This window comes from Macrotis lagotis, chromosome 5, assembly GCF_037893015.1.
Source record: "Macrotis lagotis isolate mMagLag1 chromosome 5, bilby.v1.9.chrom.fasta, whole genome shotgun sequence".
Taxonomy (NCBI): Eukaryota; Metazoa; Chordata; class Mammalia; order Peramelemorphia; family Peramelidae; genus Macrotis; species Macrotis lagotis.
The window spans coordinates 193,667,734-193,683,932 of NC_133662.1; the positions used below are offsets into that span (position 1 = coordinate 193,667,734).

Here is a 16,199-nt window from a genome sequence, read left to right on the forward strand (position 1 = left end):
TGCCTGCTGAGTGGAAGATGGACTGGAGTGGGGAAACACTTGAAACAGGGAGGCCAGCCAGCAGGCCACTGCAGTGGCCCAGGTTTAAGGGCCTGAACTAGAGTGGTGACAGTTAGAAAAGTGGGGTGATGGTTGGAGAGATGGTATAAAGGTAGAATCTTGGTAACTAAAAGCAGATAGCAGATATGATATGAGAGGGTGGAGGAAAAAAGGAAGTCATATGTTTTGTGAGCTTGGTGACTGAGAGGATGTTGCTGCCCTTTAGATTTTACAGCCAGGGACCGGGGGATACAATTTCCCACAGGGGCAGAATCCTTTAGTTAAAAAATAAAAACAAACAAAAGAACTTTGGCATAATTCTAGTAAAAACCACTAAAATTATTATTTTTAATATATATATATATATACATATATATGAATAAACTACAGGAACTTCATGAAAAAACCAAATGTAAAGTATTTCAGATACCTTGCAGCACAGTTTAAGAAATATTGGTCTAGCCTATACTCTCATCATGAAACTGTAAATCAGTAAAATAATAATGATTGATGATGACAATTAGCATTTACAGTAGTAAATGTATTACAGTATGTACCAGACACTGTGTGAAGTGAAAATATCATCTCACTAGAGCCTCACAACAACCCTGGGAGTTAAGTGTTGTTACAGATGAGAAAACTGAAGCAAACAAAAGTTAAGTTACTTGCCCAGAGATACATTTGAGGCTAGATTTGAATTCAGGTATTCTTGACTCTAACTCCAGTGCTGTATTTACTTAGTTATAATTCTTATGCATTTATAATATTATTATCTGCTATGTGAAAGTAATGATGGAACATTTGGGGTGACCTCAGGGAAAGGGGGTATTTAAAGATTTGGGTTCATTCTAAGTGAAAAACTTAGACCATCTGACCCTGGAGTTAAGAAAAACTTAGATTTTAATTCACAGATTGCCCAAAGATTCACAGGTTACTACAAAAGTGTTTTTAAGTTACTAAAAGTTCACAAAAGCTAATAACAAAGACATTTAAGAAAGGAAAAAGAAGAAAGGAAAAGAAAAACGCCCCAAGATGTGACTTAGATACTGTGGATCCAACTACGTGGAGGAGAGAGAGAGAGAGAGAGAGAGAGAGAGAGAGAGAGAGAGAGAGAGAGAGAGAGAGAGAGAGAGAGAGAGAGAGAGAGAGAGAGAGAAACGAGAGCAAGTGCTTGTGTCTAAAAGGGGGGAAAGCAAGCAGAAGAGGAGGAAGAGCTCAGTAAGGTCCACTCAACACTTTTCAGGTGGATGGGACAAGAGTGATGCTTGAGGAGTACTTTAACATCATCAATAGGTATTTATTAAACTCACTGCTAGGTACTGGAAATCTTAAGAGACACAAGATGTTTTCCAGGGGTTTAGAAGCTCTTTAAATCATAGTCAAGGAATGCTGGAATTTTTCAGAAAAGAAAATGAAGCAGTTTGTCCAAGATTATATAGCTACCTTGGCAGAGGCAGACCCAGGACTAGAAAGAACCTGAATTTCCCGATTTTTAGGTTGGTGTTTTTCATGGTTGTATAAAGGAGAAATAGACCCCATGCGTAAGATGAGCCACAGTACATAGGTTTAGAGCTGAAGGGACCTTAGAAGCCATTAAATCTAATTCCTTTTCTTTCTTTCTTTCCCCTTTTTCAGTCATCTTTAAAATTTTTTTTCCAATTTCATTTAAGATAGTTTTCAACATTTTGAGTTCCACATTTTATTCTCCCTTCTTTGACAACTAGTAATCTGATATGACACTTCTCTTTTTTTTAATGTTATATAATTTTATATAGTTTGACTTGTACACTTGTGTTTAACATATTTCCATAGCAGTCGTGTTGTGAAAGAAGAATCAGAGCTAATCCCTTTCAAGATGAAAAAACTGAGGCCTAGATTTGGTCTAGGATACACAGCTAGCACATGTCCAAGGTGAAATTTGAATGCCCCTCCTTGAATACACTCTCCTACCTCCAAGCCTTGGTATTGCAATCTCTCTTCCCCCTGGTTTCAGAACTGGAATGCTCAGCCACCCCAGCCTTGGTCTCAGTTCCCGTGGCTTTCTTGAAGCTTCATCTGAAATCCCATCTTCAGAGGTAGACTTTTCCTGATGCTCCCAGCCGGTAAAGCCTTCTCCTTTCAGTTTACTTTCTATATTCTGTATATGGCAAGTGTAGATCTAGATACAAACCTATTATATCCTCCATTAAAATGTACATTTTTTAATTTTTTTTATTTTTTTAGGTTTTTGCAAGGCAAATGGGGTTAAGTGGCTTGCCCAAGGCCACACAGCTAGGTGTCTGAGACCAGATTTGAACCCAGGTACTCCTGACTCCAGGGCCGGTGCTTTATCCACTATGCCACCTAGCCACTCCAATGTACATTCTGTTAGGGCAGAAACTGTGAAGTTATTTGCTTTTGTTTTTAACTTCTTATATCTTACTGATTAACCCTGTGTATGACATATAATAAATTCTAATTGACTGACTGTTCACCAAACCCAGTCCTTCTTGTCTCCAAGTTCAACCCTCTGCCCACCATGCTGCCTCTCATTTGTACCCTGCATATCACTGTATTAAACAGCATTTTTTTCCATTACTTTTGAAATTGGACTCTGCATTTTCTGAGTAACTTTAGACCATTTGCTTTACAACTTGGTGGGTCTCAGTTTCCTTTTCTGTAAAGATGAAGGGATTGGGCAAGTTAACCTCAGAGATTTCTTCTAACTCTAATTTTGTGATTACTAAAATTTGATATAATTCAATTTTTAAGCTGATTGCTATTGTGAATCTGCCTGTTATGATGGAAGATTGAGAGAGAAAAATCATATCTTTGTTAGAAACTCTAGGTCAAGCAGATCAAGGGGCACCAGCAAAGTCAGATGCTAGCAATGTTGCTTCATTTAGAAAGAATGTAGGACTCTTCTGAACTTGGGAAATATTAATCCTTTCATCCATGCAGAATGTCTCAACATTTTGGTTTAGAGTTTTAATGCTTCTATTTTTCTTTAATTTTTTGTGGCTATTGTTGAAATTTTTGTTTAGTTTATATGTTGAAGGATCTAATTTTTTATTTCTGGTTTTCTATGCACTTACATTGTTTTTATAACTTAGAAATGGGATGTGTTGATTGGGAGCACGATGGAAGGAAAGAAAGTGAGGATTATTTAGACTTTCAAGGCCTGGCACAGCATTCTGTACTCAGTAGGTGCTTTCTACCTGTTTGGTGATCTGAATCCAATAATAAACTTTCTTTTCTTCTGAAAACTTGTCTTCTACCTTCTTTTAAAAACAATATTGATTTTTGAAGTTTAAAGATCTGGACCATTGTTGAATATTATCTAAAGACAGACCAACAAATATGAAAACTTCAGAGCTTTTTGGGGTGAAATCATAGATTTAGAGCTGGAAGATACCTCAGGGACCATCTAGTCTAACTATTTTACAATAAGAAAAGGAGTTTAATTGACTTGCCCAAAGTCACATGGGCAATAAGTGGCAAATCTTGGTCATCTGACTCCAATAATAGTTACTCCAATGCATCACAGTGATAGTTCATAGAGTCATAGGATCCCAAATTATAATGCTACAAGAGATCTTAGAATACACCTAATTTTCCTGTTTTGCAGTTGAGAAAACTGAGACCCACAAAAAATATGTACCTTCCATTTATATACCCATGGATTGTGTATCCATTTCTAGACATGCTTAAGCATTATTTCATGCATGTTTCCTAACTGGTATACTCACACATGACTGGTCATTCTTTCCCCAGTTTTGCTTCTTCACATACTTTTTTGGTGTGATAGACTTACATTTATCTTACTCTCAAATTTACCAAGATCACTCTGAATTCTGAACTTGATCTCCTACCTGATGACCATACCTCTTAGTCTGAAGTCAATTCAATCCAACAAGCAATTCTAAAGAAACTCCTTTATATAAGGCATCATATTAGGTTTTAGGATGAGGTATAGAGATAGAAAAAGTAGCAACAGTCCCTGCCCTGAAGGCACTTATAGTCTACCCAAAGATGGTGACATATACACAGGTAAATTAATGTCAGATTGATTGTGCTAAGGGTAAAGGTGAAATTCATTCAAAGCACATTGAGAAAGGAGAACATGCTTTTAGCTGACTTGGTGGGTAGGTGAGGAATGACCTAGGAAGACTTGTTGGAAAGATAGCTCCTGAGCTGGACCTTAAAGGAAGAATATTCTGAAAAACAGAAATGAAGAAAGTACCTTTGGAATGGGGAGGTAACATCAGATGTGGAGATTCAGAAATAATTAGTAGACTAGTCCAGCTGAAATGAAAAATATAGATGGGGGAAAGATGTGAAATAAAACTAGAAAGTAAATTAGAGTCAAAACATAATAGTCTAAAGAGTTTATACTCTATCTTAGAGAAAACCACTAAAGATGCTTTTTGAGCAAAAGAGCAATAAGGGCAGATCTATGCCTTGGCTTAGGAAATAGAGATTGAGGATTTCATTAGTATAAGGAACTCAACATTCCCGAATCAAGATTCATTCTTTCTCTCAGATCCCTCCCATCTTCTGAACTCTATTACTGTCCAGGCACTAGTTCTCAGTCACCTCAGTGTCATCCTCAATTCATCACTCACATTCACTCCATTTATTTAATTCCTTGTCAAATCACATTTCTACTTTCTACTTTTCATTTTGCATATGCCTCCCCTTCTGACTCACAAAGTTACATGATGATGACCTTACTCAGGTCATCTTTCCTGGACTACTGCAATAGCCTTCAGAGTAATCTCCCTGCCTCAAGTCTCTTTCTATTCTAATTTATGCTCCACTCAACTATAAAAGTGATTTTTTTGAAAGTCTACTCATGTCTTCTTGCACTTCATTCCCCTCTTCACATTCTATGATACAACTAAACTTTCTTGCTGTTTCTCAAACATAGCAATCTATAGCTTACATCTATATCTTTGCATTGCTTATTCCAATATAGCTGCGAATTTCTCCATCCTTACCTGTACCTCCTCCCTTCCCTGGCTTCCTTTAAAACTCAGCTCAGATCCCACTTTCTACAGGAGGCCTTTCTTAACACCTTAGCTGCTAGTAACTTTTTTCAATAAGTCAAGACAACTATAATTCTATTATGTGGCAGACAGTGTGCAAAGATAGTGGGGAAAAAAAAGTCCTTGTCTTCAAGGAGTTCATAATCTACTGGGAAAGGCAGCAAAAAATTATATAAATAAAGACAGCATCAATTGGGAGTAGTCTCAGAAGGAAAGCATTTATGGTGGAGGACCAGAAAAGTCTTCTAGCAGAAGGTAGAACTTTATCCTAGACTTGAAGGAAGCCAGGGAAACTAGGAGGTAGAAATGAGGGCAGAGAGTATTTCAGACATGGAGGACAGAGTGGAAAAGCTTGGATTTAGGGAATGGAGGACAGTATCAATGGATCACAGAGTCAATGGATGAAAGTAATGTGCAAGAAGAATGGAAAAAGGGGGGAGGCTAGGTGGTACAGTGGATAGAGCACTGGCCCTGGAGTCAGGAATATCTGAGTTCAAATATGGCCTCAGATACTTAATAATTACCTAGCTGTGTGGACTTGGGCAAGCCACTTAACCCCATTGCCTTGCAAAAACTAAAAGTAAAAAAATTTTAAAAAAGAAGAAGAATGGAAAGATAGGAATGGATCAGAATATGAAGGACTTTAAAAAAATCAATCAGAATATTTTATATTTGATTCTCTAAGTAATAGTGAGTCTTTGAGGTGATTTATTTGGAAGGGTGTGTGTGATATGGTCAGACTTGCATTTTAGGAGAATTACTTCGAAAGCTGAGTGAAAAATGGTTGTGGTGGACCAACCAACAGGTTATTGCAATAATCCAGAGGTGAGGTGATAAAGGCCTTGTTTGGGGTAGTCAAAAGAGGGAAGGGGTTTGTACAGGTGAGATGTTATGCTGTAGAACTGAAAGAATTCATTAGCTAATTGGATGTGGATGTGTGAGAAAAGATGACAAAGAAGCAGCTTACCAGCTTAGCAGGAAGGATCTATCTTTTAAGGATAGGAGGGCAACAGCAGCAGCCACCGCCAGCTGCCACCACCCCCACCCCGGGACAAAGCAATAGTTAAAACCCATACCCAGGGGAGGATAACAGGAAGGCCCCTTACCCCCAATACAAGTCAGAAGGGAAGCCTACCTTTCAGTACAAGCAAGCATCTAGACCCTAAAGCCCAATGAAAGTTAGCAATAAGACCCTCAGCATAAAAACCTTGGAACAATGCAAAACCAGAGCCCAATTCTCACATAAAAATACCAAGTCTCAATATAGACAGAAAAAATTAACTTGACTACAGAAAGTTATTATTAGTGATAGGGAAGATCAAGTCACAAACTTAAAAGAGGACAATAGTTTCAGAAATAACTGCATATGAAACTTCAAAGAAAAATGTAATTTGGTCTCAGGCCCAAAAAACTTCTAGAAGAGTTTTAAAAGGATTTTAGAAAGCAAATTAGAGAAGTAGAAGAAAAATTGGGGAAAGAAATGAGAATAACGCAAGAAAATTATGAAAAAGTTAACAGCTGGAAAAAGATATAAAAGAATTTACCAAAGAAAATAACTTTCCAAAAAGAGATTTTTCAAATGGAAAAGGAAGTATAAAAGCACATTAAAGAAAATAATTTCTTAAAAATTAGAATTGAGTAAGTAGAAGCTAATAACTCTATGGGACATCAAGATATGATAAAAAAAACAAAATCAAAAAAGTTTTTAAAGAGGAAGAAAATAGGAAATTTCTTATTGGAAAAACAACTGACCTAGAAAATGAATCCTAGAGGGATAATATAAGACTTATTGGACTGAGAGTCATGATTAAAAAATATACCTGGACAACATCTTTCAAGAAATTGTCAAGGAAAATTGCCCTTGGGCAAAATAGAAATTGAAAGAATTCACTGATTGCCACCTAAAAGAGATCCCAAAATGAAAAGTTCCAGGAACATGATAGACAAATTCCAGACTTTTCAGAAGAAGTATTGCAGGCAGTCAAAAAATTCAAATATTGGGGAGCTATATTCAAGCTTATACAAGATTGGGCAGCTTCCATATTAAAGAATCAAAAGACTTAGAATATGATAAACCAGAAGGTAAAGGAGTTAAAGAATCATCTACTCAGCATAACTGAATATAATTTTTTGGGGGGGGAAATGAATATTTAAAGAAATATAGAACTTTCTCAAGCATTCCTAATTAAAATACCAGAGCTGAATAAACAAAATTTGACCTCCAAATACAGGACTCAAGGGAAATATAAAAGAGCAACTGAGAAACAAGAAAGAAAACATAAGTGCTTCATTAAGGTTAAACTGTTTATATTTCTATATAGCAAGATAATCTTTATTTTCTTAAAATTATATAAATATTTTATTTGTTTTCCAATATATAATAGTAGTTTCTGCCAATCTTTTTTTGCAAGGTTTTGAATTTTACTGTTCCCCCTTCCCCCAACAGAAAGCAATCTGATAAAATCTTTACCTTTGTTTCCAAGATATGCATAGATCAAAACTGAATTTGTTGAGAGAAAAAACATTTCCACAAGGAAGAAAGGAAATATTAGACATAGCAAAATTATATAATACTTAAGACAAGTTTATGAAAATTGAAAATAATTTTCTTTGATCTTCATTTAAACTCCACAGTTCCTTCTTTGGGTAGAGATGGTATTCTCTATCATGGATCCCCTGAAATTGAACCTGATCATTGCACTGATGGAGTGAGTATGTCATCACCTCATGCAAGATAACATTTGTAACTCTTGAGAACTTTATTACTATAATGACAATTAGAAAAAGTACACATTGACAGAGGTACAATTCTGGTAAGGTGACTTTAGTGGGATGATACCCCCCCCCCCCAAAAATAAAGGGGTAAAAAAAGATTGCACTGAAAAAGAAAGAGTGGGGAGATGGAATGGGGTAATTTATCCCACATAAAAGAGATATGAAAAAAGCTATTCTAATAAAGGGGAAATGGAAGAGTAGTGTGGCAGACAAAGCTTAAACCTTATCTTCAAAATTTGTTCAAAAAGAAATAATATACACACTCTGTTGAATATAGAAATGAAGATAATTTTTACGGGGGGAAAGGAAGGAAACCTGATTAACAAAAAGGGCTGATTGGGGGAATTGATGATTAGGAGTAAAACACTTATGAGAAGGAAAAGGATGAGGGAGTGAGGGAGACAGACAAATTGATTGACAGACACACAGAGGAACACACACACAGAGAGAGAGAGAGAGAGAGAGAGAGAGAGAGACAGAGAGACAGAGAGACAGAGAGACAGAGACAGAGACAGAGAAGAACAATCAAGGGGAAATAGCATAGAAGGAAATACAATTAGCATCATAACTATAAATGTGAATGGTATAAATTCATCTATAAAATGGATAGCAGAATGGATTTAAAACCATAATCCTGAAATACATGGCACTTCCACAAATATATATATATCAGAGCATAAAAACCTCCCAATCAAATGCAGAAAAGCAGAAATAGGAAATATATCCTTTTGCATCCTAACACAATAAAAATTACATTCAATAATGGGCAATGGAAAGATCGATTAAAAATTAATTGTAAACTAATAATCTAATCCTAAAAAATAAGTGGGTCAAAGAACAAACCATAGAAACAATTGAAGATTGCATTAAAGAAAATGACAACAATGAGACTGCATATCAAAATTTATGTACTACGGCCAAAATGATATGTAAGGGAAATTTTATATCTCCAAATGCTTACATCAATAAAATAGAGAAAGAACAAATTAATGGGCATATAACTAAAAAAAAAAACTAGAAAAAGAACAAATTAAAAAATTCTAATTAAGGGGATGCCCATCAATTGGGAACAATTTGAACAAATTGTGGCTTTAAGAAATCATGGGGAGGGGGCAGCTAGGTGGCACACTGGATAGAGCACCCTGGAGTCAGGAGGACCTGAGTTCAAATTTTTGATATTTCCCTTATTACCCCTTCAAAGCAATCACATGTTAATTTCAGGCTTTAACATTATAGTATTGAAATAGTTTATATGTAATATAATTTCTGCAGTTACAAAGGAATGTCATATAACTGATATATATATAGATAGATATAGATATATAGATACACACACACACACACACACGCGTGCACACAGTTTACTCATTAATAGGTTACCTTACAGTGGAACCACATAATTGCTATTTATTCAATTATCTCTCAGAGCACCCTACATCAGTTCTCCAAGAATCTAATCTTACAATATGATACATTTAAAACTCCAGTGCAATTCTTATTTATGCCATGGTTAATCTGATGGCAAAGGACTAAATTATTGGATGAAACCTCAGTTCATTTAATTTGCTATCAACTAAACAACTAATCTCCCCAACAGTTTAGTTTGATAAAAGCTTTAGAGTACCTTGTATAGAGAATCCAGCACTCACAATCCAAAAACTCCATCGAAAATAAAGATACAATTATTATTATTCTTAGGCTTAACATTAAAAGGAATTAGAGCTTTTTCCCAAAAGAAATCATTAAATATCCCTGATAACATAATTATGTATTTTTCTTCTTAGTAACATAATACTACTTTCCTTTAATTCAAAGGTGTTAGAATGGAGTTTAAAATCACAAACAACTTTAGCAATCTAATTAATTCCTCCCATTCTGTACAAATTTTGTCAGAATATAACAGCACTAATTCACCTCTTTTAAAACCCTCAGAGTGATTCCTAAAACTCTAGTTCAGAAATGGGTCAACCTTAAAAAGAGAGTAAGAGTCAGTACTTTTAGGCCACATAGCCAGAACAGAGACATTCATTGAAACGTGATTTCCTTTCAATAAATGTGTCTTCCAACCCCTGGTTTTTATGTTTTCTTCTGTTCTCAATCAGACCACTTTACCTGTGTCTGGGACTTTCCTTTAAGGTTTAAGCACTTGAAGTCTCCTGCCCCTACTCCTCAGGTGGGGCACTCCTCAGCTGAACTGTTTAGAGTTCAAGTCTTAACAAGGTTGCAGATAGGATCAAGACTACCACCTGTCCAACCCACCACTCCCCCCAACCCAGGGAGAAAACATGGGGGCTTTCCCAGACAGTCATAAAGATAAGAATTTTTCCCTCCTATAACTTCTCAATCTTAATCATTTCACTTAAAGTTCTCTCCCAGAAGCACAGCTTTTTCTAAGATTTTCCCCTCTCTTTCTCTAATTGCACATACTACTGCTGCACTGGCTCAGTGAGGGAGAGTCTGAGCTTCATGAGGGGGATGCTGCAGACCTACATTCTCCTCAGCCCAACTCCCAGCTGTATCCCCAGACCTGGAAATACCTAAGACTAAGACTACCCCAGATGATTTAGAACACAGAACAAGAACACATGAAACACACATAATCTGTACAATGGTACCCCCAAACAGGAGCATGTAGAAGATCTTATTATCTCAAGAGAATCCTTGCATTTATAGTCTACACTGGATGACTTCCATGACTGGGGCAAGGAAAATTGGTAAGCATATTAATGATCAGTATCTTTTAATAAAGTTATCATTGTTGCTCCATTTTTCATGGAATCTTGAATAATTTTAATGTATGCATTTAAAAAAGACATTTTATTTTGCCAAATCCAATGTTTTTTAGTCAACTATTGATGAAGTAAATGCCAGAGAAAGAACTGATGCTATTTGAACACAGTCTGCAGCATGCTATTTTTCACTTTCTTTCATTCTTTTTTTCTTCTTCTATTGAAGTCTTCATGTACTAAATGACTAAATTGGAAATATTTTACATAATTGAACATGTATAACCCATATGTGATTGTTTTGCATCTCAGGGAAGGATGTTATGTGAATATATGTTTGTATGTATATGTATATGAGCTCCACAAATTGTCCACCTCTATCATCATGTCATAATCTGGACAATAGACGTGCTTTTTTTTTTAAATGTGGATTGTTAGGATAAATTCTTTTGAGTGATTGCTGATCTTGTCTAGGAGACTCTGAAATGTTCTAGGACTTGATATAATCTGTACAATGGTACCCCCAAACAGGAGCATATAGAAGATCTTATCATCTAGAGAGAATCCTTGCATTTATAGTCTACACTGGATGACCTCTATGACTGTGGCAAGGAAAATTGGCAAGCATATTAGTGATCAGTATCTTTTAATAAAGTTATCATTGTTGCTCCATTTTTCATGGAATCTTGCATAATTTTAATGTATGCATTTTAAAAAGCCATTTTATTTTACCAAATCCAATGTTTTTTATAGTCAACAAGCAATGATTAGATCCTACATTCCCTAGATCTTTCAATCAATTGTGTGATGGTGAAGATGCCATGCTCCATGAAATACTACTTGTCTTTCTGATCCCTATTATATACCCTTATTATAAATCATGTCCTTGATGGATGTATAAATTACTTTCAAAAAAATTTTACATGGATGGAAAAAAACTTAGAGGTTAATAGCTGCTGATGTTCTCCTGGTTACTTTTTTTAAGTGTTAATGAGGTATGAAAGTATTATATTATCATCATCATTATTATTATTATTATTACTATGGATAATTAGTTAAACACCCTGGTAGTCATTAAGGTATTCTGATTTCATAAACCATATATATATATATATATATATATATATATATATATATATATATATATATGTATATAATTTTCTTTAGGTTTTTTGCAAGGCAAATGGGATTAAGTGGCTTGCCCAAGGTCACACAGCTAGGTAATTATTAAGTGTCCGAGACCAGATTTGAACCCAGGTACTCCTGACTCCAGGGCCAGTGCTTTATCCACTACACCACCTAGGCACTCCTCATAAACTATATTTTGTAATAATTTCCATGTATCTGACTTGGTAAAAAAAAAAGGTATTTTATTATTGCATGCACAGATATCCATACACAGAAAGATTAAGCTTAGAGGATATTTATAAACAGTAAATACAATGTCCTCAAAGTTTAACTCAGCCATATCCTTAGTAATGGCTTGAATATAATACAGTGTGAATGTTTAAAATTGCCTTGGGTGGAGGCCCTGGCAGGAAGGAAGCATCGGATACCACTGGAACACATCTCTGTTGGAGCAACAGCTAATGAGAAAGGTCATTAATATACTTTTCTCTCAAGCACATCGACTGTTTTGAAATGATTTTTGAACCTTTCTTTTGTGATCCTTGGTTCAGAACCAGTCATTCAGGTTAACAAATAATTGCATAGAGAAATATTCACTCCCTCTCCCACAATGGAGAATAGAAAGCTCTCTTCAGTTTTAACACTATTATGGTAAGAATGATGGTGGAGGGTATGAGTATTTCTTTTCTATTTTTAAGCTTTGGGGTTTCCTGGAATGAAATGCAATACTAATAACTTTCAAAGTGAGAATTTAACATTTTTATTTTCTTCTTGCAAATCCACTTCTATATGTTTCAATTGACTTATTAGTCAATCATATTATCGATGAGTTGAGGCTTTTGAAATGTATATGAACCTGTTTTCCAGTATTTGCAGGGTCAGAGTGGGAAAACCTTATTTGAGACTAAATCAATGGCAGAAAATGTAGAAAACCTCAAAAAATGTTCAGAGATTTTGGGTGCAGAGTCTGCTGACAAATCTAATTCACTTCCTTCAGACTCCTCCCAGGAAGGATTGACTTTTATTTGGAACAGTAATTGCAGTAACAGCAGACTTTTTGCCACAAGCCTGGCAGAGAGACAGAAAGAACTGGGTCAGGAAGAGAGAAAAGGAATTTATTAAAGATCTCAGTTTGTATTTTTGGTTTTCCCTATTGACTAGAAAGCTTTATTCCCATATCTGTGGCACGTTCGACTGTGGGAGACCAAAGTTCTGAGAATAAACCTTTGGGAAAGCTGGGTCCACCCTCTGGGGATAGGGAAACTAAAGAGAGGAAGGGGAGGGGGGCAAGGGAAAAGGGATGGGACTGGGTGTCTTCCTGTGTTTGGTTGACCTTTACTTATGTTTAAATGAATATCAAACTTGTTGTTGTTAAATCAGTAGCAGAACAGAACTTGGAGTCAGACTACTTTGTTGTATGTTATTTACTCACTGCAAGAGCCCTCATTGTAGCACCAGGAACCATTACATTTCTAAAACTTCCCTTTTAAATCAACTGCTATAAAATTTTTAAGACAGTTTGTTTAAAAAAAAAAGGCTATATGGGCAGTAGTAGGGCTTTTAGTGGAAAAAAAGCATGCAGTCACAGCAGAGACCTAGATTTGAATCTTGCCGATACTTACAGGTTGTGACTTTAAACAAGGGTCTTAACCTCTTTACAGATATAACTAGGGTGGAGTGACCTAGACTTTGCCTAAGATTTTTAAAATTTATAAGGTGCTAAAGACACAGTTTTAGAAATAATTAACCTCAGTGACTAGTTGACAAGAACAAATAGTTAAAATAAGAAATTGCCAGATGGAATACTTCCTTCTTGGGCAACACTCTAGGTGAGTTCTATCCTAAACTGTTCCCCACACCAGACTTGCCCTTTAGCAGCCTCCTGACCTAGTGGTCTCTAACTCTCCTTCCCTACCAGAGGGCAATGTACAGGATTCTCCCCCTACCTTCAACTTAATTGCCCAAGGAATCGGTCTTAAAAATTATGGTTCAGCCTCTGTGACCCTCAATTTCTTCATCTGCAAAATTGAGGGGATTACAAGTACTTTGTAAACTTGGGAATGCATTTTTTTATTATGAAGAGGGGTCTCTCTAAGGAAGAATCAGGAGTCAAAAGATAAAAGATCGGTACCTGATAGATTTATAAACATCATCCCAATGCAGGAGAAAAGGGAAAAACATCTTTACTGACCTAGCACAAACTTCTAGCAAGTCTAAAAGAGCAGTTACCTGTACAAATAGAAGTTGGCAATTTAGAAGGAATGATTGTCCACAGATTTCTTTTAAAGCTATACCTCCCCTACACAAGGATTTTAAACATCTTTAGTTAGATTTAAAATATAGAAATAAATCTTGTTTTATGTAATAAGAAATATGCTTGCTGGTTTTCCTTTTTTATACCTGAATCTTTTTAATTCTTTCAAAATGGTTTACAGCCTAAATTTAACTCTTTAAAAAAGTTTTATTGCTGTATTTTTTTCATCTTAATTTCAAAATACATACTTCTCATCAAACTATCCTCTAATGAAGCATTATTAAAATGAGAAAAGGTAGTTCAAGAAACCAATACAGTAATTGAACATGGTAGTTTATGCAAAGAAGAAAGAGAACTGTCATGGCTAAATTCTGATGGTCTTACTAGATGACCTCTATGATCCTTTCTAGTTTTAAATCTATGAGACTAAAAAGGCTTATTATGGACAGGGAAGTACAGAAGACTATTTCCTTTGGGATAGACCATTCCCAATATTTTTAATGATGATCCTGTAATAGCTCGTTTTTCAACAATTAAACTATTCACCTCTTATTGAGATCATTCAAGTTTCTTAGGGTCTTTCTTCATACATTGGGCAACTGGAATATTCTACAACTCAGTTAAAAAAAAGAGAGAACAATAGAATGGTCTAATAAAACCTTTCAGCGTTGAGAATAGGTAGCATTCATGGAAGCTACACAATCTCACTGAGAGAGGTCTATTCTATTATGGTAGATTAAAAGGTGTCCAAGTTACTCTGAATTCAGGGGTGAGAGAGAGTTTGGTAAAGAGATATATCAAACTCAATAGGAAAAGAGTTGAGGATGGAGAAGGAGTTGTGTAGATGGAGGATAATAACAGAGGAAATAATTGAAAGCAAAATCAATTTCAACTTCGGAGGATAGATCCCGAAGGAGGAATTAAAAATTCAAAAAGAATTATAAATTAAAGGTTATCTGCTAATTGAGGAATAGCTCATATTAACATGTGAATGTAATGGAATATTGTTGCTCTGTAAGAAATGACTGGGATGTGTTTTCATAGAATTTTGAGAAGAATTCTAAAGCCTCTTTAACCTCTAAAATGATCCTGGGCAAGTATGTGGGACCATGTACAAATCAGTCTTTGAGTGTACTAGGTAACTTTCTAGGACTGAGTCCCCACAGAAGGGACCCAGTTGCATTTTTAGAGTAAGTTCATTTATTAGGAAGTTTTTATATCATTGAAATCACCACTTTAGTTTCAAGTCCTATTTTTTAAAATACATATGATTTTATTTTGAATTATATTTCTTCAAAGTAATAAAAATAGAATTGCATGTTGCAGAAAGGCTTTGTATTTGGAGTCAGGGGACCTGGGTTCTCACCTTGAATTTTCTACCTGCCACCTTTATCATCTTGGTTAAATGATATAACCTCTCCAGCCTTAGTTTCCTCTTCTAGAAAATGAGAGCTTGGATTAATTGGCTTCTACAAATTCTTCTAGTTCTAAATCTAGGATGCTATGAGCTTGTTTTGGGGACCTTTAGGCAAGTCACTTAACATCTTAGGTCCTCAGTTTCCTTATCTGTAGGGGCCGCACTAGAAGATTTCTGAGGGTCCTTTCATCTCTAAATCGATGAACTCATGTCCCAAACTTTGATTTGCATTTTAATAGCACAACAGTGTGCAACTGAGCTGAACCTGGAAAGAAAATAACAGTTAAATGTCATAATCTGAAATAGCCACACATTTTCCCATACTCTAATAAATCACTAAACAGCCAAATGGATAAGTACCAACATTTCTAAAATCCTCAGAGAATATTCATGAAAATATTAAGACCCAAACAGAAAAAGAAAAAAGCAACAACAAAAACTGTGGGCTAAAAATTATAAACATTTGAAAATAGATTGATAACTCAAACATTATAATTATGGTCTTTCTGACCACAACCAGGATTATTATGATATAATGTAAATAAAGGCTATATTCATAAAGAATAATGATTTCCATTTCTTTCATCCAGAAGAGGTAGTATAGTGTAGTGGATAGTTGGAAAGCAGGGAGATATGGGTTCAAATCTTGTTTCTGACACATTCTTGATGTGGTGCCCATGTGTAAATCACATAACCTCTCTTGGCTCTAGGCAAGTCTGTTATTACAAGGTGCAGATGTGCATTGGCAGAGAAAAATTCCTAACTTAAGAGTTCTGCTACTGATGATATCACAAACGTATTCCTGATATCACAAACCTTCATAATACACAGTA

The 16,199-nt window shown here is 35.5% G+C and overlaps 1 long non-coding RNA gene across 4 annotated transcripts in view; it reads left to right on the forward strand.

The window, feature by feature from the left end:
- LOC141488260 (uncharacterized) overlaps positions 1–16,199 on the forward strand; it is a 32,887-nt gene that overhangs the window by 3,480 nt on the left and 13,208 nt on the right. For 3 of the 4 annotated variants that reach the window (XR_012468621.1, XR_012468619.1, XR_012468622.1), the window contains exon 1: positions 9,194–10,555. The exons of the other annotated variant lie outside the window; for it this stretch is intronic. This is a non-coding gene — a long non-coding RNA (uncharacterized LOC141488260). Of the gene's footprint in view, positions 1–9,193; positions 10,556–16,199 lie in introns of those variants that run through there. 4 annotated transcript variants of the gene reach the window in all.